Consider the following 26,931-nt stretch of genomic DNA (forward strand, 5'->3'; position numbering starts at 1 on the left):
AACTGCTCTCTCTGCCCCTTGCTTACTCACCAAACGAGCCCCTTCAGAAGGGTTCCTGGGCCATCCAGTGAACTATCCAGCTCTACCTCTGGGTATCCCACAGAACCGCTGTGGTCTCGAGTTGGAGCCCGAGACTTGGGACATCGCTTGCTTGTAGACCCTGGCCTCTCCCGCCGAATCTCGCAGGCCTGGCTCCTCTGGATCCCGAATTAGGAGAGTGCTTAACGCTGCCCGCATCTGTGATTGCTGCATCAGTACCTGTTGGTGACGGTCGCTGTGCATACCTTGATGTTCTGCTCTCTTGTGCCCTGAAGTCTGCTGCAATGGGATATTCGTCATACCTCCTTCAGATGCTGAGAAAATACAACTGCCCCATCATGGATGACAGTTCTATTCCATAGCCGCTGAGAGCCGTAGTGCTAATGAAACTGCAGGACTCAAACCTATTAGCGACCTACATTAAAATAGCAAAGTTTGGTCCAGACTGTGCTGAGGGTCGGTGAGTACTTACACCCATTACCGTTGGCCCCCTGGCACAACCAACCACTTTTATGCACGAGTATCCCTTAAAAGCTATTCAATCTTGGCTAGGTTAGGCTGCACTCCCTAGCTATTCTCACCTTTTGAAAACTGCTCTGCCTCCAAGGGCAGATCCTACTCGAATAGTGGAACCAATTCATCATCACCTCAAGCCCCTTACTGACTTGCTACAGCCCTACCAAAAAAAAACAGTTTTTTGCTTTGTCTGTGCGATCGTGTTTTATTTACGTGCAACTGTTGTGTTGAGCACAAGGCTCCCTTCTTCTTAGGGCTGGACTCGAAAGTTAGAGAATGACTCTGAAGAATTGTCTAATGCTCCTAGTGTGTTAACTCAACCCTCTCTGTACAGATTGTGGATGTGTTTTACTGCGATGTCGCATTAGAAAACATAATGTAAATATTTTATCTAGTATAAGGAATCTGTGTGATAACTGTTTTCGTATAACTAAAGTTTACTTGTGTCTAATGGTCCGGATCACAATAAATGTAAAATATTTTTCATATACACTTGTCTAAGAGTAATTTGTGGTGTGTTGCTGTGTGTGCTCATTGTGGGATTCCAATCACTCTCACCCGCTCTTGAGACACAGAGGCCGATTCATGGAATTAATGTGCGCCGCACAAGTGTGAGAAAGCGTGTGAATCGCAGCGCAAGCGTGCAAAAGCCACGCACATCGATTCATGGAAGTCCATGCACGTGTAAATCCTACGATGTGCGCTAAAATCCAACGTGGCGCACGCGGGCGCACACATCATCAAACGGTGTGCGCTACGTGCACAGCGAAAGCACACATAGCGCGGCGCACCCAACAAAAGTAGGCAGAACACAGGGCGTAACACGCGGAATGGGGAACAACGCATGAAAATGTGGGCATTACGGAGGAAGTACAGGAGGCAAACGCGTGGAACGCCCACACGTGCGCCTACAACACGTATTCATGGAATCAAACAGGGGGAACGCATGCGCCAAAAAAGACGCGCTAATCCAGAAACACGTACGCCAGCAGGAAGCAGGTGTACGCTGGCCCACGCAGCATAAAAGTGCACGCAAACAACAAACAAGCTCAGACTCTACGATGAATATACCATTCCTCGCAGCAGTGGACGTGGGACACCGCAGGAGGAGGAGTAGGATAGCCAGGCCCAGAATGTTTACACCCAGGACCAGCCTTTTTGGGATGCCTGATGACCAGGTGTATGGGAGGTACAGGTTCCCACCACACATAATACTCGACCTGGTGAGTGAGTGGGAGGATGACCTCACATCACCCACCCTGTGCTCCCAAGCACTGAGCCCCTTGGAAAAGGTGCTCAATGTAGTGCACTTCTTGGCCACTGGTTCATTTCAGCGGACAAGTGCCATAGTGGGGGGGTGTCACAGGCCACGCAGTCATGCTGCCTACACCAGGTGTTGGCCATCATGACTGCACGCTCTTCAGTCCGCAGGCACATATACATGACCAGAACACCTGCAGAAAGGCAGGCTGCCGTCCAGGACTTTTACGGGGTGGCACACTTCCCCAAAGTGCTAGGTGCCATTGATTGCACCCATGTGGCTCTACGTCCTCCCAGGGCAACTGAGCATATCTATAGAAACCGCAAGCACTGGCATTCCATCAACGTGCAGGTAGTATGTGATGCCAAGGGAATCATCACCTCAGTATATGCCAACTATCCAGGGTCCACCCATGACAGTTTAATTTTCAGAATGTCACCCCCTAAACCGGGACCTAGAAGCTGGGCGGCATGGCGATACATGGCTGCTTGGTGAGTATAAATGCCTCTGCACATGCATGCATGTCAGATACTGAGTAATGTCACAACCCCATTAATGATACCCATCATCACCTCTCCAGGGGACAGTGCCTACCCTCTGAGAACCCACATGATGACGCCAATTCGGAACCCCACCACACCACCCGAGGTAAGATACAACAAAGCCCATATTGCAACCCTGGGCATAGTGGAGCGCACATTCGGAGTGCTCAAGTCACGCTTTCGCTCCCTTGACCGCTCTGGTGGGCAGCAGCTATATGCGCCCCCAGTAGTGTGCAGGATCATAGTGGCAGCACGTGTCCTGCACAACGTTGCAACACGCCGGGGCCTGCGGGTGGACATGGTGGTGCCCCCACATCCCCAACCACATGCACGGCCGCTGCGCATGGGAGTGGAAAGGGCACGTGGTGAGGCAGCACATACGCAGCTGGTGGCTAATTACTTCACCTAAAATCACACCACTGTGGAGTGCACACAGCCCTGGCACATACCATCTGACAATCAATGATGATGACATAAGGGACAGTCAACTGTCACAACCATACCAGCCTGAGATTGGTCACCTGGAAGTGTTACATTGTGTGCATCCCTACCTACTGAAAGACAAGCAATGCTGTGTCACAAAAAGGCACACATTAATGCTGCATGAATGACTACCCCCTTGCAAAATACAACATGAAAATAGTGCCATGTCACCCAACTCCTCCCCATCTCAGCTACTCAACACACCATGGCATGTCATGCAATGTGAAACCAAACAAATGAATGCACAACACATGACACAAGTGTCACAAAGTGCACTGTCCCAAATGGAAACAGGCCACAGACAATATGCTCCCAGTAATCAATAACAAACAGCAAACATGAACAAATACTTACCAGCAACACAATCCAGCAACACAGGATGAAACAGTGGCAAAATATGACAGTACAAAATCAAAGTAGTGCAAGTCTTACAACCTGAATAAGCCAGCACATCGACCCCTTCCAACTGCAGAGGGTTGCTGTCAGGCAAATGTGTCAGTGTACTGCATACAACATGAACTGCATCTGCAAAGGAGATGGCCTTGTGAAGACATGAAGAAGGTACCTGTGAATAAGGAGGAAGACATGGATGCACAAGCACATATCAATACACCATGCAGTGTTCAATACAACAACAATCCCCACTAGGGATGTCCACACAGTTTTGACCACAGACTGCCCACACAGCTCATGGAAGCCCAATGTCACTGTGTAATTCACTGTCACTTGGTCACACCCTTTGCAAGCCCATGGAAAGGGGAAGCAGGAGGGGTGTGTTTGCAGGAACCCAAGCATCTAACCCAAACACAGGACAAGCCTGCACGAGCCCAGCTTGAATATACAGTGGATGCCCACGTGAGCCACACAGGGCAACACACTGTAAAAAAATGTTTTAAAAAAATGGCCATGTGTGGCCCAGCGGTGGGGAGGGGACGACACCCAGGAGGTTTGAGGACAGGGTGTACACCAATACCCACCTGCATGGTTGTTGCGAGAAAAAAAAATACCTCCATGTGCTCATGGCCTGCACGGCTACGCCAATGTGGGAGAACTGCTGTCGCTCTCTTCACCCTCTGCTGCTACATCAGGAGGTGCCGGTGCTATGGGAGGCAGCCCACGCAAAGCCCTGGTATGGTCCTCCATGGCAGCAAGCATGCGGGTGTGGAAGTTCTGGTTCTGGAAGATGATAGTATGGAGATCCCCATGCAGCACCTCACGGGTTGCCTGCATTTCTGCACGCATGGCCTCGTGTGATGCCCGGATCTCCTCACGAGTTGCCTGCAGCTCAGCTGAGAGCGAACGTGTGAGCTGCTCCAGCTGCTGTTCTGCCCTAAAATTTCGGGAAGCCTCAAGTTCAACCAGATTCTCACTGAGGAAATGGAGTTCTAACCTCAGGGCTTCCCTGTGGCCCTGGGACTCTACAGATATGGCTTCACGCAGAGACTCCAGTGCCGCCCGTCGGTCCCTGTTGGACGCCAACATGTCCTCCCTGTGTGATTGGCAAATGGACTCTGTTGCCTGCTGTTGGAGCTCCATCTGCCTTTCAGGGGGGAGAATGGAAGTGGCCACCCTCTCCATTGCCTGAGCCATCATTTCAACCGATGCTCCCTGTTGTGCTGCTATACCGTACATGGAGTTTTCCCATACAGTATTGCCTGGTCGGCGGGCACCACACCTGTTTGGGGCAAGGCAATCTGCACCTTGCTGTGCTGGCACTGCCTGAGGCTGCAGGACTGTATTCCCCCTCTGATCTGCTGGCCCAGGAACAGGATCAGATGTTGTGGAGTGTGACCCTGCACCCGTAACCGCCAAAGGTGGAGTTACCAACACTGACATCCCCATAGAGGGCTCTACCCCTGGTGCAGGTGGGTTGGACAGAACAGCATCCCTGCCAGAAACACTCACCTGCGACAGCACATAGGTCTCATCATCCGATTCAGCACCTGAATCATAGAGGTCTGGGGAGGTGCACCCAGAGACACCTCTGGACAGTATGGTCTGCAGGAGGATTGGGTTTTCACCCACCACCACACCACGTCCTCCACTGGTGCCCGGTCGCGGCTGAGATTCCTCCTGGGTCTGCACCATCTCCTCCACCTCTACAGCATCAAGTGCGTCATCACCTGCAAAAACATGAAAGACAACAAATGGAAACAGGCATGAGCACCATAGCACACACAAACGCCTGACAAGCCAGAGATCCAGTACATGAATAACACATGTCCCACATGACCATAACCTTGGCATGCATGCAGTGTCAATGATTTGGAAGGGGAGGCAAAAAGCAGACACTGAGGACTCCGAGATGGAAAATCAACACATGTGCTGCATGCTGGATAGCGCTGTCATCACATATTAGCCTGTGAGTGGTATGGGCAATCCACATACATGGCACATGCCAACACAGATGGCATGTAGCATAGCCATGGTACATTTGACAAGAACAGCCATATGTCAGTGAATGAGTACTGTCACCCATCCATGTGAGATGGACATGATGAGATGAAAAATGCAAAATAGTGTGATAAAATATGCATGTGCCACATACTGCAACACATCCAGTGTGCAATAATACAGTGATGATAGGCCGATGGATACATCAATGGTTGGTAACTTCAACATGACAGAACACAACAGTCATGTTCAACATTCAAACAGGGCCCAAAAATGAATGTGAGCAGGCCCTTACTCAATCAGCCTGAATGGTCAAATCATTCCCATAACAAGGTAATAAATGTGGGCCAATGTGGGTTGGAATCTATGACAGAAGCATGTCACATATGTGGCATTAGGGCAGAAAAATGTGTTGCAAAAATGGGAGGATTGAAACAATCAGGCTGAATGAACACTGAAAAATCAGAACAATGTTGTTGCAAGATGACAGTTCAAGGGCAACTGCAGTAATGTGGCGCTAATTGGCTACTGTGGTCAGAAGGGATACTGTCATACCCAAACCCAAGGCTGGTGAATGGTTTGGAAGAAGCACATGGGTGACCCATACCACTCAGGAGTACACACCCTCACCTGGCACTTAATCATTACACATCACCCAAAAAACATACACATGGATTACACACACTTGCATGGGCACTCACTTGACAATGCCTCATAATCTGGTAGGTCTCCCACGCCTTGGATCTGTTCCTCTGTGATGAAGGTTCCAGCAACAGACTCATGTTCAGTGAGTTAGTCGTCCTCTGGTGGAGACCCACCGCCAGTCACCAGAGTAGAGGCATGATTGGAAGCCAGCTTGTTCTTTGCTCTGCGTTTCAGGTCATTCCACCGCTTGTAGCAATCATCAGCTGTGCGCCTCACAAATCCAAGGGCACTAATGTGGTCCGCGATGGTCTGCCAGTGGGCCCTACGTTGAGCAGGCGTAGTCTTACAGCCTGTAGTCACCAACATTTTGCGGCTATGTGCCGACACATAGGCCACAAGGGAATCAAGTTCAGCGTCATTGAAGCTAGGCTTCCTTGATGTGCCTGAGTGTGTAGCCGTGTCTGGGGTCTCAGCCTGTAGTGCAAGAGAACCCTTCTTCTTCTTCTTGTAAGGTGGTGCGGATCCTGAATGGCTTACGCCGCTTTGGTCAGTAGGGGCAGAAGCGCAGGTGGACTGAGTACTAGAAGCCTGTAAAGGCACAATAACCATAGGTCTTGGTGCAGGCATTGGCTGCAGGGTGATGTCGGCAGGGCAAACGTCAGTGTGATGGACTTGGACTGACACTGTCCCGGCTGGGAGACTCGGAGCTGGGGTGGATTGAGCTGCAGCTGCCCCTGCAGCCTCCCCACCCTGGCTACTTGGTGCAGCAGATGACATTGTTGCCCCAGATCAACGTGGCCTGGTGACAGCAACTTTCACCGCCACACGTGGATTAGACTTGCTGACCTGGAAGTCAGCCTGGGAGTCATCCTGTGCCGGTTCAGGTGACAAAATGGGCCGGTCCAACAAGGGCTGAGCTGGGATGGTGTCAGCTACGTTTCCCACAACCATTGGAGGGGGGCATAGGTGTCCACGATTGGTCCTCCACACACGGGGCTCTAGGGGCACCCTGCAAATCCTGGCCACGTCCCCTACCGTGCCCACCACGCCCACCTTTTGTAGGTCAGCCACCTTTGCCTCCCTTACTGCTTGGTCGCCTCCCAACCATGGCACTGATGTTGTTGTGCGTATGGGAGTTGCAGTAAACAATTGTCCTGGGCAATTGGGGTGAAAGGGCTAGGATACTAGATGGAATTCGTACCCTAGTACTCTAGCAAGGCTGGATGTGATCCCTGGGGGATGGTGATGGGTCACACAATGCACAGGCACTCCAAAAACAAAAGTACATGTGCACACAACCCATGGTAGATCACGTGCGTGGAAAAATGAACCTGCACTACGCTGTGGCACCCAGAAACACAAAAATACGCGTACACGTGTTACACGCAGCCTAGGGTACGCCACACACGGGAGCAATCACAGTTGGAAAATACGTGCGCGACTCACCGTCTGCCTTGAAAAAGAACGTGAAAAAGACGCGCGTTTGCGCGTTGGCAACACCCCCGCCAAAAGAAGAAAAGAACGCAGTCTGAGGAAACAGGGAGTACGAACTGGAAACATTGTGAAGTAATCGCGTGTGAATCGACAAGAAGTACAAGAAACACCCGCTCGCTCTCAACAAAAAGCACGTACAAGAAAAATGCGTGATACTCAGATCTTTTAAGCCAGCCCACACGTGCAACGTAGCTTACGCGCTTACGCACTTACGCGCTAAGGCCCTTTCCTCCAATATCACGGGTGACGTGCAGTTTTCTCACGTGCTGAATCACAATGCATCCGTGTTGTGGGGAACACCCAGGCGCATAACGTCACTTATGCGCTTACGCGCTGAAGGCCTTTCCTCGGATTTCACGCTGACGTGCACTTTTTTCACGTGCCAAATCACTCCGTATCAAGCTGGCCACGCAAAAAAACACACGGAAGAACACGCTCCTGCCCAAAAGGCCATTTTCCTGCCCCCAAAAGCCCCGAGCACGCTCCCACCAGCCATCTGCTGCTGTCTGCCTGCTGCCCACGTGCCCTGCTATTTGGTGCCTGCACGTCAGCCATCTGCAGGGGTCCAGTTGCTGTGTCCACCTCTGCTGGAACAGAAGACTCCCGACTGGGATACCATCGCTCCACAGCCCAGCCCTAGGACCCAGTTGTCCACCCATGCCTGCCTCGGGGGTCGCCATGTTGGGGCAAACACTATCTGAGACCACTGGCGACCCCCAGCCAGAGAGGCAGAGGGCCAGCAGCTTCAGTGAGAAGGAAGTTGGTGTCCTGGTGGAGCATGTCCTGGGGCATTATGATGCCCTCTTCGGAACATCACGTGCCAACAAGGAAGGACGGGAGAGGATCTAGGAGGACGCAGTGGTTGCCATCAACGCGGAGGGGGTGGCAACCCGCGACATCAAGCACATCCGGAAGCGCTGGGAGGACTTCAGGTCCAGGACCCTCTACAAGGCCCGGCACCTCATGGAGGGGGGCCGGGTCAGCATGAGCAACATCCAGATGAGGGTCCTGGAACGCATAGGCCCAGCGCTCCATGCCCAGATCCTTCGGAGGCAGACCCGTCTGGAGTTGAGTGGTAAGTGGCCAAGCATTGCTGTGTGAGACAGGGCATGTTGCAGTGTGCTGGTAGTCTGATACTTGCCTGTATGTGTGACATAGGCCAAGTATGGATGTGTGTGTGCAGGGACATCATGGTCATGCATGTGAGAGCAGTAATGTGTGAACCACATGGATGGTGCATGTGTTCCAATGCAACATGGGGAGCTGTATGCGGAATGCACATATGAATGCATGCCAGTCTCTGTTCTTGGACATGGAGGGGGGGTGAGGGATGGGTGCTGCTCTCATGTACATGTATGGTGCACATGTGTGTGTGTCTGAGAAGTGTGTGTGTGACTTTGAAATGCCATGGATGCATGACACATGTCCGTGATGATGTGTAGATTCACTCATGCAGTGCAGTCACCGTTGTATCCACTGTGTCTATCCACTGTGTCTGTGGTGTACAAGCCATGATGCATGACCCTCCGGTGATGTGTGTGCATGGGATCAGTGTGAGCCATGATGCATGTGAGTTTGAAGGCAACATTTTGGTTAAAAGATGCCCTTGTACATGGATGCTGATGTTGATTGCAGGCACTGTGCCTGTTTCTGCATGTGTGTTGCATGCATTCACCCATGTGTTGTGTAGGGACAGGATGGAAGTGACATTTGACAGAGTCACTCATGTGTTATTGCTTCCTGTCTAAGGGAATATTGTACTGTACCCTGATGCTTGTGTTCTATGTCTCCCTCTATGAAGCATCAAGTGAAGAAGAGGGCGGAGATGGCGCTGTGGAGCCAAGCGGCAGGGATGCCACCACTGGGCGGCGACGCAAGGCCCAGCCACCCTGCCAGGAATTGCAATCATCTGAGAGCGAGGGGACTGGTGCCGCGTCTGCCACTACGGCTGTAGCGGAAGAGCCGGGTGAGCCCCCACAGGGGCTTGCAATGGCGGAAGACAGTGTGGAGACATCCAGGTTGGTGGTCTCCACAGAGGAAGAGGAACCCGCTACTGAGCCGCACATGGGGCCTGGTGGGGGTAGTACCACTGGTGCAAGTGGTGCAGTCCAGGGCCAGGGTCAGGAGGCAGCACAGGTCACCGCGGAGGGGCCTGTGCATGTCGCTGTCCTTGACCCTGTGACTGCACCACCATGCACCAGCAGGGATGCCCCGTCCCAGGCCCCTCCGCAGTTAGGGGGGAGTGCCACGTCATCTGCCTCTCCACTACCTGTAGACGAGGGGTCCCACAAGTGTATGGGCTCCGTACTGGTTGGTGTCGCGTTGCGCACGCGTGACATTCGTGATGACGTGTGTGCTTCCTGGGCAGAGCACGCACGCCATCACGAAGAGCAGCGTCGCGATGTGGCACTGTTGGGAGGGGCCCTGGTCGGTGGGTTCCTACATGTGTCGCAGACTCTGGCGGACCTCTCCTCCTCTATGGAGACTATGCGCCAGTCGTTCTCCCTGCCGTCTTCTAGCCCAGATTCCACCAGGGCCCCCTGTGGACCTGGCCTGACCAACACAGCCAGCTTGGTGGAGATCCCATCCCTGCCACAGTCGGGAGTCAGCAGTCCAGCAGGGGTGGACACCACAATAACTGGAGACCAGCTGAAGGAGGATGTGCAGGCATCATCGGACAGGGCACATGGACAGCAGCAGCAGCAGGCTCTAGGTGGGAGCAATGATGCCTCAGGGCAATTGACATCAGAGGGGAGGCATCGGCCAGAGGGCAAGAGAACCCTGGAATGGGATTGTCTTCTGTGTGGCTGCGGTTGGGCCGGCATATAGATGCGGAGCGGCAGCGGGCAGAAGAGGCACGGCTCACGATGGTCAGGGCGGAGAACTCCATGCGGAGGGCGCTGAGGCGGGCCGAGTGCCTCGATGCCATTTGCAGGGAGTTGGAGTCCAACATGGCATCGTCCCTGCGAACCCTCAGGGCCATGGAAGAGGAGTGCCTCCAGGACACCGAGCAGAAGTTTGATGATGCCCTTGCCTGGGAAGTGAGCAGTCGGACTAGTCCGCCGCCATTGTATATAGTTTGTAGTTTTAGGTTTCCTTTATCTTTTTCATTCATTTGGGGCGCTTGGACTATGCCCTGCCTTTTTGTCTATAGTTCTTTATTAGGTCGTTTATTTGCTAGGTTTCATTTCATTCATTGGGCTCATGGACCCTGGATTACTTCTTTGTACATAGTTGAACAGTGGATGTGTCTATTATTGTTTTTCTCACCATGGAGCAATGGATTTTCCTGTTTCCGTTTCCTTTGGATTTGATTTGGTGGCTGGAGGCCACCAAATTTTCACTTCGATTAATTTGGATTCAGACTTCATGTTTTTCTTTTTGTGTTTTGGACATGGTGCATTTCATCTTTTTTCATGTTTTCATTTGATTACATTATTTTTGTGTTCAATACATTTTGGTTTATTACTTTGATGTGTGGTATTCTCTCATTGGTTTCATGCATGTCACAGTGTAGGTTTTTACAATCACCAGCACCCATTGTGTGACAGACATGTGTTGATGTACATTCTTGCCATTTGGGTTGTATCATGAAATGGGCATTTCAATGTGGAGGGGATGGGATACTTGGTTGGGTCTTTGCACAGGGGTGGGGTGCGGTGGAATTTGGGAGGCCATGAGGCCCATGATTGTGGATCATGATGACGTGTTGGGGGGACATGAGTCGGGGCCTGCTGGCAGGTGCCCCTCACTGCTGGGTGGGTGGGTGTGCTGGGGACATGAGTCGGGCCTGCTGGCAGGTGCCCCTCACTGCTGGGGGCTGGGGGTTCTGGGGGACATGAGTCGGGGCCTGCTGGCAGGTGCCCCTCACTGCTGGGGAGTGGGGGTTCTGGGGGACATTAGTCGGGGTCTGAGCCTCATTGCTGGGGATGGGGGTTCTGGGGGACATGAGTCAGGCCTGCTGGCAGGTGCCCCTTACTACTGGGTGGGTGGGGGTGCTGGGGGACATGAGTCGGGGCCTGCTGGCAGGTGTCCCTCACTGCTGGGGGGGTGGGGGTTCTGGGGGACATGAGTCAAGGCCTGAGCCTCACTGCTGGGGGGTGGGGGTTCTGCGGGACATGAGTCGGGCCTGCTGACAGGTGCCCCTCACTGCTGGGGGGTGGGGGTTCTGGGGGACATGAGTCGGGGCCTGCAGGCAGGTGCCCCTCACTGCTGGGTGGGTGGGGGTGCTGGGGGACATGAGTCGGGACCTGCTGGCAGGTGCCCCTCACTGCTGGGGGTGGGGGTGCTGGAGGGCATGAGTTGGTGATCACTAGTGGGCTGGCTGGGGGGCATGCCCATGGTGGATGGGCTGGATGCGGGACATGACCAGGGGTGCTGGGTAGTCCCCTTTGGTGTGGGCTGCCTGCAGGGGCCGTGGAGGGGGTAGAGGGCACACCTGGGAGGACCCACACTGCCAATTCACGTGTGGGACTCCCCGCGCACCCCACTGGATACACGCACCCCGCTCTGACAGCAGAATCGCGTGTGAAACTCCCCACGAACCCCAGTAATACACGTACCCCGCTCGCACAGGGCCAATTGCGTGTGAAACTCCCCGCGAACCCCAGTAATACACATACCCTGCTTGCACAGGGCCAATCGCGTGTGAAACTCCCCGTGAACCGCAGTAATACACGTACCCCACTCGCACAGGGCCAATCGCATGTGAAACTCCCCGCGAACCCCAGCAATACACGTACCCCGCTCGCACAGGGCCAATCGCGTGTGAAACTCCCCGCGAACCCCAGTAATGCACATACCCTGCTCGCACAGGGCCAATCGCGTGTGAAACTTCCCACGAACCCCCATAATACATGTACCCCGCTCGCACCGGGCCAATCGCGTGTGAAACGCCCCGCGAACCCCAGTAATACACGTACCCCGCTCGCACAGGGCCAATCGGGTGTGAAACTCCACGCGAATCCCAGTAATACACGTACCCCACTCGCACAGGGCCAATCGCGTGTGAAACTCCCTGCGAACCCCAGTAATGCACATACCCTGCTCGCACAGGGCCAATCACGTGTGAAACTCCCTGCAAACCCAGTAATACACGTACCCAGCTCGCACAGGGCCAATCGCGTGTGAAACTCCCCACGAACCCCAGTAATACACGTACCCCGCTCGCACAGGGCCAATCGCGTGTGATTCTCCCCGCGCAGCGGGGCACGTGTATTCGGAGGGATGCGTGGGGAGTTTTACAGGCTTTTTCTTGTTTGGTGGCCTGTATGCTGGTCCACTGGCCTGTGCGCCATGTACGGGATTTGTGCGCTGTACATGGCGCACGGGGAGGTGTTGGGGGTGTAACTGGCACTGCTGCAGGGTCGCTGCGCCACTCTGCGCCACGGCTGGTAATGGATGTTAAAATCCATGAATACGCTGTGCACGGAAATGGATTTTGGCGCACGCGGCTGGCGCATATTGTCGCACGTGCACACTGTGCACCAGCCACATGTGCCACTTGTGCGCTGAATTCTATGAATTACCCCCTTAGTCTTGAATGTTTGCCAAGCTACCGAGATTGCCCTGGCTTCTCCAGAAGGTTCCCCTGTTTCACTAAACCGAGGGTGGCCTCCTAAACGTCTACCTGCCAGGTCAGAGTTTAGAAATCCATCTTAACAGTGCACCCACACATTTTTATTGTGACACCTTTAATGTAAGAGTAATGTAACATAAGAAAACGAATAAAGTGCAAAACCACAGCCAACAGGCATCTGGGCAGTAGCAAACCCAGTAAGGAGGAAAAGGAACAAACATCCCAAAACCTGTGGGAATATAGTACATGTGTTGTTTTCTCTTGGTTTTTTTATTGTTTTCATACAATTCCTACTGCACTTTGTTGCAAAACCCTTTCATTTCCGAAATGTGACCTACATTTAGTTGCTGCTTTAGGCACTGTACGCTTTTGTAACCTGAGCAAGTCACCTATCCTTCAAAAAATGCATGCGTGCCTTTGTTCTCCTCATGCGTTTTCCTTATTTTCAAATGCCAAGTACATCTGTTTCGGCTGATAGCCTAAAAATCCTGTGTACCATTGCTCTGTTTTTGACTCGTGGTATTGATTGTTTTGTGAAACATTACAAAAAATGTGTGATTTCCTAACTAGAAGAGTCAGGGGAATATAGCGGTGCACTGCTTTTCTCAATATTCACAGAAACCATTACCTTACATGGGCAAACATGTCCAGCACATACTTTATTTCCTGTTATGTTTACAATTATTTTCATAACTATGGGAATTTTAGGTACATAGTTGTTGCCTGACCTGTGCAAATAACCTCTTCCCGAACTTGAAATTTTGCATACATTTCAGAAATGTATGCCTTTCTGTGTTCCCACTGAGCTTGCCTACCCTCCTCTTCCATTCTGTCCAAGCATATCCTATTAAATAAAAAGGGAAAAATCGCCTACCTCTCACAAAACTGATGCTAACCTGTTCTCGAAAGATTGGAAAATTGTGAATTCAGGACTGCAAACCGTTTGTTCATAGCTCTTACAAGACAAAAACACAGGCTTCTTTGTACGTCGTTTTATTGGCATTTTCTGAAAAAACACAAAATGTGGTAACTTTTTTATTACTTTCTCCCCCCACCCACAAAAGCAAACGACTAATCCTTGGTGAGCTTATGACCGCCAACATGTGGGAAGAAAAGGGTGCAAATTTGGCCAGGATATCACTTGCAACAAAAAAGTTACAAGGGATTGAATGCGACATACCGAAATGTCCAAAAAAGCGCTCCGCACTGGAAGCAAAAACCCTCAGCACTTAAGGGGTTACTGAAAGGGGAGTTTGGTTTGCAGACTGCCTTTTTCGAAGAAGGAATTACCCTCATCAGTTCATTCATTATAACAAATAAAAAAAAGTCAGGACTTCTGCACCCTTGCCTGAGCATCACCAGGTTCACGTTCCGAAATGTCATTCCTTTAGCTCACAAAGAAAGCACAGACCTGAAAGATTAAGCCGTTAGAGATTTGTCACAATACTTGGACTGCTTGATTGATTACCCCTGGCACCTGCCTGTCTCTGAGCGCACTACAAATGCTGCATGACAAAAACATTATAAGAGCAGCATTATTGTCCATTATGCACTTTCCTCTAGCACAGAGTTGTCCAACTCCAGGCCACGCGGGCTGAATCTGTGTCAGGTTTTCAGAATACCCCTCATTAATATTCATGAGATAAATTTGCATACAATGGTTCTAAATGTATGCACATTTTTCCTCATGAATATTAATGTGGATATCCTGAAAACCCGTCATAATCCCAGCCCTCGAGGCCTTGAGTTGGACAACCTTGCTCTAGCAGGTATGCGGGTGGTGCAGCCTTCCGAGCTTCACTATGTCAATCACTGCTGCCTTTGCATGTTGGACTTCACATCCCTAACATCTGTCCTGTTAATAGGGGAAGGTCGACTTTAGCTCGCTTTTGTTTTGGTCTCATTACCACTCTCATTTGGCCCACCAAGCCGCTGCTCACAAGACCCAAGACCCCGATCTGACAGAGACTTGTTATGTGGGCGTATCCTCTGTGCCACAAGCAAACATGGCCACTAAGTTAGCCATCTATCACCTACGCCGGGATCTGCCCTTCATTGGATGTATCACTGATCAAAGTGGGCTTTGCAGATATCATGTCCTGGGTTGACTACTGAAACAGTGCCTAGGATATGCTCCCTGCTTACACAGTGCACAATCCACACAGGGCCCGGGACTAGACCACCTAGGCCATCTTTGGCCTGAAGAGAAATGCTTGCATCAGCTAGACCAATGTAACATTATATCCGAGGGACCAGTGCAACCATTTTAACATGGAGTGCCTCACCCACAAAGAAATGTATCACCAGGTGTCCATCTCTTTCACTAAATAGTTGCCCTTTTACTAGTGACACAGGCAGTGGCATCTGCTGAATTGCAATAGCTACTAGCAATTTCAAACAGGCTGTCTCCTACTTCCATCCTCTGCCGCTCTTCCCTCCTCTTCCTTCAAGATCCTGTATTTGACCCTGCTTCCCTCTTGTACATTGCTCGACAACTAGGCGTGTGCAGTATGAATCCGATTGATTGGTTGATAAATCGGAATTCCATACATACCTGCAGACGCTCTGAACCTTACAGTAAGCTCCTTGATGCTTTCGATTCTACACTAGGTCCATTTTGCCTTTGTCTATCGCCCCCTATTTTCTATGGCTGCATTCAGTGCTTCGAATGTCAGTTGCCCACTATATAGGTGCTGTATAACAAAAGAACAATATATAAGTATATACATAAGTAAGGTGGCTTCATGTTTAAAAGCTCAATTTAACTATTGTTCCTCGTCTTGTAATTAAAGGATTCTGATATACAACCCTGCATTGCATGCATACCCGGTGACAGTTTCCTTGTTTTTAGTACTTCATCTATGTCAGTTTCGATATATTCATCGTCCCTCCATTCATCAAACAATTCATGCAATCAGAATCCCTTCCAGTCATCCATAGATCTGTCCCTCTCTGCATCTGTCTGTCCACCCACCCATCACCTGTCTGTCTCTGCATGCCGCAACTCTGCTGTCCACTTTCTCTATCTAGGTCCGAGTCTCTTTGTCTGCCTCTTTACCTCTCGCTTGATTTCTATCCAGAGGTGGTTCTTGTGACGTCCCCGTAGTGTGCAGCGCATGCGCGAGCCTCGTTCCCGGGTCGCGCAAGCGCAGAGCAATAAACGGCGCCCGTGCGGCAGTTCCCGCCGGGACGCGGACCAGGCAACAACGCGTCCCGCGTCGTCCTTGCATGTATGTCCGGTGTGCGTATGTGCATGCAGGAGTGAGTGTGGGTCCTTACCCCGACCATCTGGGGTGAGGATACAACAACTGGCGACGAGGATGGGATATCTTCTGCGGCTGAAGTGTTCCAGAACACAATTAGAGGAGCACTGGCGGGGCTGACAGGTGTCCTAAACATGAGTGATGACATTTTAGTATTTGCAAACTCAGAAGCAGAGCACCTAAAACGTCTGGAAAGTACTCTAAGGAGATTGAAAGACCTGGGACTCACGTTACATCGCCAAAAGTGCGAGTTCTTCAAGGACCGGATCGGGTTTTTCGGCTTCATCTTTCAGGCCGCAGGAATATCACCAGATCCGGATAAAGTCAGAGACATTCGGGAAGCGGCGGCACCACAGTCCCCCGCCCGTAAATGAGGAGCTTCTTAGGGATGGTGACGTACTGTGGCCGTTTCATAAAAGGACTGGCGTCGATAGCGGAACCTCTTAGGGCACTGACAAAAAATGAGGTGGCGTGGAAATGGGAGTCACGAGAACAGGAAGCATTCCAGGCCCTAAAGAACGCCTTGTCAGATGGTGACACCATGGCATATTTTAACCCAGCGGTGGAGTCAGAGGTAGGGGTGGATGCGAGCCCAGTCGGGGTCGGGGCAGTGCTATTACAACCCGATGAGCGTGGAGACATGAGACCGATTGCCTACGCAAGCAAAGCACTATCCAGCACAGAGAGGAGATACTCCCAGATAGAAAGGGAAGCCCTGGCCATCCTATGGGGATGTCGCCATTTTCGCCTGTACATATTGGGCAAACCGGTAGTGGTGGTCACCGACCACAAGCCGCTGCTGCCAATACTCACGGGTGCATCATCAAAACCCCCACCCCGCATTGAGAGATGGATGCTGGCCTTAATGGAGTACTGGGTGAAGTTGGTATACCGACCCGGGACCAATAACCCCGCGGACTATCTGTCAAGGCATCCCAACAAAGTGAGTGCAGAGGGTGACGGCAGTGAAATGGAGTGCAACGGCCTACTCTGCCAGATAGTGGAAGGTGCGCTTCCCAAGGCACTATCAAGACTGGCGATCGCCACAGAGTCATGCAAAGATGAGGTCTTTGACATCATCAAGGCTGCGGTGAGAAGCGGAGATTGGAGGGAAGTACTGCGCAATAATTCACGACGCCAGGAGGAGGCCCAGAAAGATCTAAAGGCACTCTGGAGAGTGAGAGAGGAGTTATCGATTTCCGATGATGGGCTGTTACTCAGGGGCCGACAGATCGTCATCCCACGGGAACTCAGGCTGAGGGTACTGGAGCTGGCGCACATTGGCCACCAGGGAGTCGTGAAGACAAAGGCGAGGTTGAGGTCGAAAGTATGGTTTCCAGGCCTGGAAGAAAGGGTGGAGCGTTATGTAAAGAGATGTCTGTTCTGCCAAGCTGCCACGCCAGGGGACAAAGCACCACCAATCAGCTCGATGGAGCGCAGCACAAAACCGTGGAGTACGGTACACATGGACTTTGGCGCGACGGGGCGGGGAATGTATTTTCTGGTGGCAGTGGATCAATGGTCAAGGTACCCGGAGGTGGAGGTGGTCGAGTCGACGGCTACCGAGTACACCATGGCGGCGTTGGACAGAATGTTCGCAACGCATGGGTTTCCCGACATTGTGTGCTCAGACAACGGACCACCTTTTACCGGTCGACAATATGCCCAGTATCTGAGTGAGAGGGGGATTAAACATCGGAGAGTGTCCCCACTATGGCCGCGGGCAAATGGTGAGGCCGAAAGAATGATGCGTACGCTCAATAAGGTGATGCGGATCTCAGCCAGCAAGGGAGAACCCCTCAAAAAGAGAATTGTGGAGTTCCTTCGAGTGTACCGCACAACCCCTCACCAGTCCACCGTGGTTGCCCCAGCCGAGGCACTCTTCGGGCGCTGCTCGAGAGGGATGATACCGGAAGTGGACAACTGAAGTCCCGGAGTTATAGACGAGAGGAAAGGGCGGAACGCAACGAAAAGGAGAGCGAACGGAGAGGTTTGCAAGAGAAGGAGGTACAGGCCGGAGACTCTGTGCTTGTCAAGAATCGGCACCCGGAAGGGAAATTGTCCTTGCCATTTGAACCACGACCCTGGAAGGTGACCCATGTGAAAGGCACTATGGTGACTGCAGCCAGTGAAAGTGGCACTGTCACCCGCAATAGATCGTTCTTCAAGAAAGTGGACGTCGCGCCTGAAGCTCGGACATCAGAGGAGTCCTCAATGCGGGCATCAAGCCCAGAGATCCAGGAGAGCGAGCCGTCGAGCGATCCGGACCCTACCTGTGGCGCTGACTGTCTCGTGCCCATGGTCGTGCCAAGATATCCAGTTCGAGGGGGAAGGAGACTTCCGGACCACTTCAGAGACTATGTTATGGACTCAGGCGATTGATCTAGGCAGTCCTGAAGCCTACACTGGTTATGCAATGTTTTTGTATTACTGTTACGTTTGATCACGTGAGTACAATTGTGTTCGTACTACACTGCTGTTTGGTGTTACAAAAAAAAGAAGGGATGTGACGTCCCCGTAGTGTGCAGCGCATGCGCGAGCCTCGTTCCCGGGTCGTGCAGAGCAATAAACGGCGCCTGTGCGGCAGTTCCCGCCGGGACGCGGACCAGGCAACAACGCGTCCTGCGTCGTCCTTGCATGTGTGTCCGGTGTGCGTGTGTGCATGCAGGAGTGAGTGTGGGTCCTTACCCCGACCATCTGGGGTGAGGATACAACAGTTCTCTGGGTGCCTGTTTTTGCCCAAACCTGTATTCGTCTCTGCATTTCTCCCATTGGCACGCTAGCTACCCCCCCCTTAACACTCGAGGCGCCTCTTACTGATTCTTTTTTAAAGCACGTGGTATCAGCTTTCTGCTCTCATGCAAACCGCCTCTGGTTCTCCATAAGACACTCACTATACAAAGCTATCACATGGATGTTCATGAAAGACCTCTGTTACAGCTGTAATTTCATGAATGAGCACTGTTGTTCTTAGCTATGTAACATATTGTTCCAATGTCCTCCTTACTAAACATTCGCATCAGTGTGCACTCTCTACTCCCCCTTCACATTCCCCTTCAGAGCCCCTCCTACATGGCTTATCCACTTCAGAAATCAATTCTAGGCAACAGAATGTGAAGTTCAGAATTAAATATATTAAACCGCCTTGTCAAAATGTAGTGAAATATAGTGCAATAAGTTTGGCAATATGTGAATGAAAGCCATATATTTTCAGAACAGCCACGAGCACAGCATGAATAAATGCAAAAATATAATGGAAATGTATTAAGCGCAATGTAAGCTGAGAAATGCAGAGGGGAGAATATACGCGCGCGGTGGGATCCTCATGCTGCTCTGTGATTAATGTGACTTGACCAAGTGAGTTATGCTTTGATGTCCTACTAAAATGTTAAGGGCTTTAAATTTGCAAACCTGAGAGTTTATGGTTTTATAGCCGCCGTTAAAATTATGAAATAGGATACCTTATGAAAATTCTTGAAAATGTTAAATTATCTGGCAAAAATAACAACTTTGCAATTGATAGGAAGCAGACAACCTGGCTTGGCGCACGCATGAGGACATTTGCGTTTTGTGTTTGCCAAGGGTTTTCCCGACATCTTGTGCGGATGAGTGGTACCTTGACTACTGAAAAGACAGCATAACGCAGAAGGCTGTGGCAAAGTTTCATTTTCTGCATAGTGTCTCTGAAGCAGTTAAACTCGGACAAAGTAAAGCTTTGCCGAAACATTTAACTCCATTGACAATCCAGTGGATTCCAGTTACCTTGCATTTCTAATTATTGCTAACCTGTAAACAAAAGCAGAATATTGTTAACACTACATCAAAAATGTCAACGATGCCTACTTTTCTGGTGCCCTCTGCCAAATATCAATTCACGGACAAATATTGTGGATAGGAGAACTTTCCTGGATGTTTAAAGTTATGCATTCTTGTTATCTAACAACTCAATATGATGTAGGGGAGACTTTGGGTACTGGTCAAAAGCAGACTCAAAGGCAAGGAATGTCCATCGCCCCCTCGCAGGTAAGGTCCCACACCACTCCAGTGTCCAAGACAACACCAAGAGCATACCTTCAACAGCCAAAGCATCTAATGCCATACCATCTAAAAAAAGCATCTAAAAAAGCATCTAATGCATTTTTTTTTAGATGTAAAGGGTTTAGTTTAATAACAATGGGTTTTAAAGGTTGAAAAAGGGGAGTACGAGGCCCCCATTAAAAAAAACATGAAAAAAAATGTATTAGATGGTTCGTTTTAATACTTTTTTTTAGATGATATGGCATTAGATGCTTTGGCTGTCGATCGAGTGACTACAAACCCTTCCAGTGGAATGCTGTTCAATGGAAAGCCAAGGCTGACCACCTACAGACAACCTATTTTGAAAACATAAGCTCAGCAGCATCTCCTTGCACTTTGAATCCTCTTAATCTACAACATAGGAGCTCGTATCACATAGGAAGTATACCCCCAAACTGGTAGCTGACAACATGTGTGTCCATCTGAAAGATAAACATGGACGGCGAGGGGTGTCGCAAAGTGATCTATCTCTGCGTGGCGGAGCAGTAAAAAGGACCTTTTGTCTTGTGTGCAACTTGCCAGTGTCTGCCCAGATGGAGATGCCCTGGGATACCTCCCTAGTGGCCCTGCCATACACTCAAAGGCGTCACTACTATTAGGGGTTTGGAGGGATGAGGGGGGCTACAGCACCGGGTCTTTTGTTTGTAGCCCTGGATAGAAACCTAGGGGCTACAACCAAAAGACTAGCTAGCCCCGAGTCCCGACAATCCCTACATTAGCATAGCCTCAGATCTTTTACAGACCTAGCAATACCCCTGCACACACTGGGTAATGTCTGGTTTTATTGATGGCTGCGTTTCCTATTTCTTTATCACCAGTGCAATATCAAATCGGCACCCTCTGCCAAGTGTGGAAAATAGCAGGACAAAGCATCCATGGTAGACAAGCAAAAGTCTACATCTAGAGGTTTGGCCAGGCTCCACCAGCACAGAAACTCAGGCTGCGTGTGCAGATCTGGCAGTGACACATTATTAGGCATTCAGCCATGCACATGTGTCAAGACCCTTTTGCCGTCTACTTGACTGGGTGTGTGTAATAGTTGGACTCCTCCACTTGCCAGCAGGTGTGCCTAAATAACCCTGAAGACAGGAGGCTCAATTTTCCAGCGCCTACAACGATTTCAACCTGAAAATACCTAAACATATGTGGCTCTTGAAAGTCGAGAAGAATGTCTGATTTTTTTAATTCAGAACTCTGAGACCAAATGGCTGCCCTTGAGACAGAGCTACAGCTGGGTGATCCAATCCTGGCGGCCTTTTCAAACTCTCAAAGTGGCTATGGACTTCACTCCATCAAAAGGAGATCTAATGTCTAGGATCAGTAGGCCGGGAAAGAAATTAGGGACGAGGGAGTGCAGCAAGAGCTATCCCTGGGGTCTCTTACAGTCTTTCCATCATGAGTAAATTCAACCTGGCAAAAAAGATCGGTACAGAGTATCGTGGTGCTGTAAAACCTGTCTAGGCCACATGTGTTCAACAAACGAGAGAACTGACAATTTTGAGGACAAAAAGTAGCAGAGAAAGAAGCGCCAACCAGCTCAAAGCTAATCTTGCGGCAAACTCAAAACTCCCAGGTTGGCGTGGTTCGTCAAAACGGGTAGAATTAAAAAATCACCATTGGGGAAATCATGTTCAAGTGCTTGGGCCAGAAGAAGGAGAGAGGTGTGCTGATGCTGATTGCAGACATGGTTTCTAAAGACCTAAGTCTTCAGAAAAGGGCTAAGTAGAAATGTTCACTGAAGCTTCAGCGTGCCCACCATGGAGGTGGGAAAGCCAGAGCTGCTTGAAGCCTGGCTAGAGTGAAATGCCTGGCTCAAACTCGGCTCGAGTGCTTTCGTGAAATAAGAGCCTAACTGGAGCTGAGACAAGCATCACCTTGTCCTCCATCACATTTGCAGAGTAAATTAAAGTGAAGTATTCCTAAACTTGCTCATTGCTTTCACATATGTTTCTCTATTAATGTAAAATGAAACAGATCGTGTGCTCCACTGTTTGGTAGGCAAGAGGGATTGCCACATCTGTACCACATGTGAGTGACCCAGCATCTCACGTATTTGATTACATATATTATCCCCTTCAGAACCGACTGCAAATCGTACGGCTTTTTTTCAATTTGTCTAAGAAAATGAGCTATACAATTGACCAATTCATTTTAAAACCACATCGTGGTTGAAAACCCTCCCAAGCCCTCTTGTTGGGTTCAAGGATACATGCTTTGCTTGCACGCTCACAGGATTCAGGGAAAATGCGTCTGCGTCCCCACTTTAAAAGGTGAGTAGGTACCACTGAGTGCCACTACCTACCCATTGTTCTCAGCGCTGCAGGCGTTTTTTGCACCTCTGTACAACAGCCTTAGAATTACACACAGAGCCATTCAAATTAATCTAACTTAGAATAAAATAGCATAAGTAATTAAAAGTACAGCATGCCATCAAAACCATAGGGAAAAAATAAAACTAAAACATTATGGTTAAACAGAGCTAAGGCTTCATGTGGTCTTATAACTAGGTCTTGAATTATATTAGTAAATTATTTGTTTGATTTAATATGGTGCTTAGTATTAGGGATCACCTTATTTCCAAAATTGTATCTAACAAATAAATGAACTGAGTGCACTCTCTAAGATAAAGTGAGTGCCCAGGGTCACATACGTTTAGGCAAGTGGGGAGTTTAGTCCAGTGGGGAAGCCAGGATTAGAACTCATGCTACTTGGATGCAAAGTTCACAAAATGCTTGCTAGGGCATGGGTTTGAAGGCATTGTGCCTCAATATTACTTTGGCGGGAGCCGTGCCGGTAAAACCGACACGGCTGCCACCAGAGTCATTTTTAAAGCACCCGGGAATGGGAAATTATTGGGGCATTACAGCCCCAGCGGACCTGGTAATTTCCCATTTCCGAGCGCTGGAAACCATTACTCCCCATTCCCATTTGAGTCCCATTGGACTCAATGGGAATGGGGAGGACGGATGCACCGGCACCGTTGATAACGGTGCCGGTGCATCCGTCATGGTCTGCGAGCGGGTGCCAGTCTGCCCGCCAGGTCAACCGCTCGCAGAACTTGTAGTATGGCGGTACGGTAGCAACGTTGCCGGTGGCTTACCAGCACCGTTGTTACCATACCGCCATTCTTGTAATGAGGCCCATTGTGACACTGCATACATCTTGAGCTTTATGAGGCCAAGGGCTCTAACACGTGGGCTTTAATAGAACCAACATTTCTATTTTTCCAGTCAATATTGAAATGTATTGGGGGTCTAAAGTAGAGTACATGTATGTGTTAATATACTGCACAGGACAAATGTTCCGTATTTATCCCATGCACAATTTTCTTATACCCCTTGCAGTAAATATCCCACATGATTCCAACTTGTAAATAGGTCGTATTTTAAAAATAGTGGGTATTAAATATACACTTTGTTTTTAACATTACCACCAAGCATGTAATCAAGACCAAAATACCTTAAACTGTTCATGCACTAGTTCATTTAAAGAGCATGAGACTCTCGAGTCCCTTAATCAAATTACTACTCGCCCTTACCAACAGCAGGGAAGGTATCTCTTGCCATTCCTTTCGGGGGCAATCTTTTTCCCATTCCCCACATAACCAGTATGAAACAGGGGGTATGCGATGGTCCTCCGGACAGGCGGGCGCCAGTTAATACCAATAGAGGGGACAGCGAAGAGGCAAAGGCAGGGGTAGGAACTCTGCCCCTTGAGGCTCCCCTGCTTCTGCTCAGAAATGACTTGCCAGTCCGGGTCCCCTCCCATTCCTCCCCGGTCAGGGGCCATTTAACACCTTTTCTTCATGCATGGGAGGGGGTCACTTCAGACCAGTGGGTGCTCAAGACCATACCCCACGATTACTGTATCAAGTTACACCAGCCACCTCAATAATGTCCACCGACATTCAGATGCCGATCACCAGCACACCTACAAATTCTGCTGGAAGAGGGGCAGATCCTTCAAGAAACGGGTGCCATAGAAGCCGTCCACATTCATCAGGTAAACAAGAATTTATTCAGTGTACTTCCTTGTACCCAAAAAGGATATCACCATGTGCTCTGTGCTAGACTTGCGCCCAGCGAACAAATTTGTCAACCCACAAGTTCAGAATGACTACATTGCAGGAAGTAATCCCACTCTTAACACAGGGGGAATACATGGTCACGTTGCAGCATCGTGGCCCTCTTTCTGCTGCCGGATCCTCCTGGTGATTTGCCCCTCTACTGCTGCCCAATTTAGTTTCATCCAGTGCCCATAGCCCCAAAAGCCTGACTCTTTGCTTCCCCAGCCCCTGATTTCCCTTCCGCAACCCTCGCTGCCTCCCGCTTCCTGGTTAACTCCTTCCCGCCTCCCGACCTGCCCACCGCGCCCTGATTGGTCCTGTGACCGTGTTACCCAGGCCATTACTGACCTTCCCAGGGCAGCCCTCTGCCCGTGCAGCCCTCAGACGAAGGGCCCAAGACAAAGGGCGACTCCTACAGAGGCGGCTCCTGATCGTATCTGCAGGTATCTGCAGGAGAAGCAAGAAGCGAGTAGCCTGACGTCAACCAAAAAGTAAGTGTGGCAAGGGTGGGGACTGAAGCAATCACTTCACGCCAGGAAGCCCTTCCACTCTTACTTAAAAATCTAAAAGGTTTTACTATGTTACATCGTACAGTCACATATTAAAGTCAAACAATTACTCATACCCTAATATCATCACTGTACGGAACCTTGCAGCTTGTAATCTATGTTACCATTTGAACTTAAGTACGGCCATCATCATTGATTGTGCCTAATAGCATCACTGTGTTAAACTTTGAACTTAGAAAGTGCGCCCAAGAGCAATTGAGTACGCCCAAATTGTTTCACTTGCTGAGCTTCACATCTTGATAGTGTGCCCAAATTGCTTCCCTGTGTTGAGTGTCTCATCCAGATAGTATGCCCAAATATCATTGAGTGTGACCTAATAGCCTCACTATGTTGAGTCTTACATCTTGACTTTGTTACAATTTGAATTTAGAAGGTGTGGACATCATCATTAAGTGTGCCTAATAGCGTCGCTGTGCTAAAATTGAATTTAGAAATTAAGCCTAATTGCCTCACTGTGCTAAAGTTGAACTTAGAAAGTGTGCCTAATAGCATCGCTGTGCTAAAGTTGAATTTAGAAATCTTCCCAACAACATCAAATGTGCCTAATGACGTCACTGTGTTAAAGCTGAATTTAGAAAGTTATGCCTTATAGCCTCATTGTGCTAAAGCTGAACTAGAAAGTGTGCCTAATAGCCTCACAGTGCTAAAGTTTAACTTGGAAAATGTGCCTGATAGCCTCACTGTGCTAAATTTGAACTTAGGAAGTGTGCCTATTAGTGTTGATGTACTAAAGCTGAATTTAGAAAGTGGTGCCTAATAGCCTCACTGTGCTATAGCAGAACTTAGAAAGTGTGCCTAATAGTGTTGCTGTGCTAAAGTTGAATTTAGAAAGTGTTCCCAACAACATCAAGTGTACCTAATAGCGTCACTGTGTTAAAGTTGAACTTCGAAAGTGTGCCTAATAGTGTTACTATGTTATAGTTTGAATTTAGAAAGTGTTTCCAACAACATCAAGTGTGCCTAATAGCGTCACTGTGTTAAAGTTGAATTTAGATAGTATTCCACAACATCAAGTGAGCCTAATAGCCTCACTGTGCTAAAGTTTGAACTTAGGAAGTGTGCCTAATAGCGTCGCTGTGCTAAAGTTGAATTTAGAAATTGTTGCCAACAACATCAAGTATGCCTAACAGCGTCACTGTGTTAAAGATTAATTTCGAGTGTGCATAATAGCGTAGATGTTCTAAAGTTGAATTTAGAAAGCGTGCCTAATACCCTTGCTGTGTTATAGTTTGAATTTAGAAAGTGTTCCCAACAACATCAAGTGTGCCTAATAACGTCACTGTGTTAAAGATTATCTGTATCACATGTTTACCCATGTCCATCCATACTGTCTCTTTATATGTCCTCGTGCGACCTCGTGCCTGGTCGCAGGTGCTTTACTGGTAACCACCATATCACACTACAACGCTCACTCTCTCCTTTACACCATCATTCAATTAGAATACAGCTATACTATGATACATTCGGCCTAGCTATTCTCATACTAACATGACCCCACAAACACCACTTAAAACACAGCTAGCTGAGCACATACGGCTACCTTAGGCGTCTCCTCAGGCCTAACGCAGCCAGAACTCAGTCTGGATGTCCACCCTCCAGACTGAACAGATCCAACTGATTTCATTAGCACCACGCCTACCGCTAGGAAGCAGCTATCATGCAACAACCACACCAGCTGCACACATATCCGGTGCACCCACGCACCATATGACACTCTCTCTCTCTACTGACTTGAACTGCGGTTCCCGAGGGCGTTTAACCTACCAGCGCTTTGAGGTCATACCAATGATATATAAGGCACTATATAAATGGCAAGTAACATAACATAACATTATTAATTAAATTTGAGTAAGCAACCCTCCCCATACCTCCCCACCGTTGTATGTGATAAGGCAATTGCAGGTCATGCAGGGCTTGCCTTATAAGGTCAGGGAACTTTGTGATTTTCATATCTTTCAGCATCGCTGAGTACTTTATTTCTGCCACAATATTCAGAGCAGTGCC

This window comes from Ambystoma mexicanum, chromosome 9, assembly GCF_040938575.1.
Source record: "Ambystoma mexicanum isolate Mex_15411 chromosome 9, UKY_AmexF1_1, whole genome shotgun sequence".
In the NCBI taxonomy this organism is placed as follows: Eukaryota; Metazoa; Chordata; class Amphibia; order Caudata; family Ambystomatidae; genus Ambystoma; species Ambystoma mexicanum.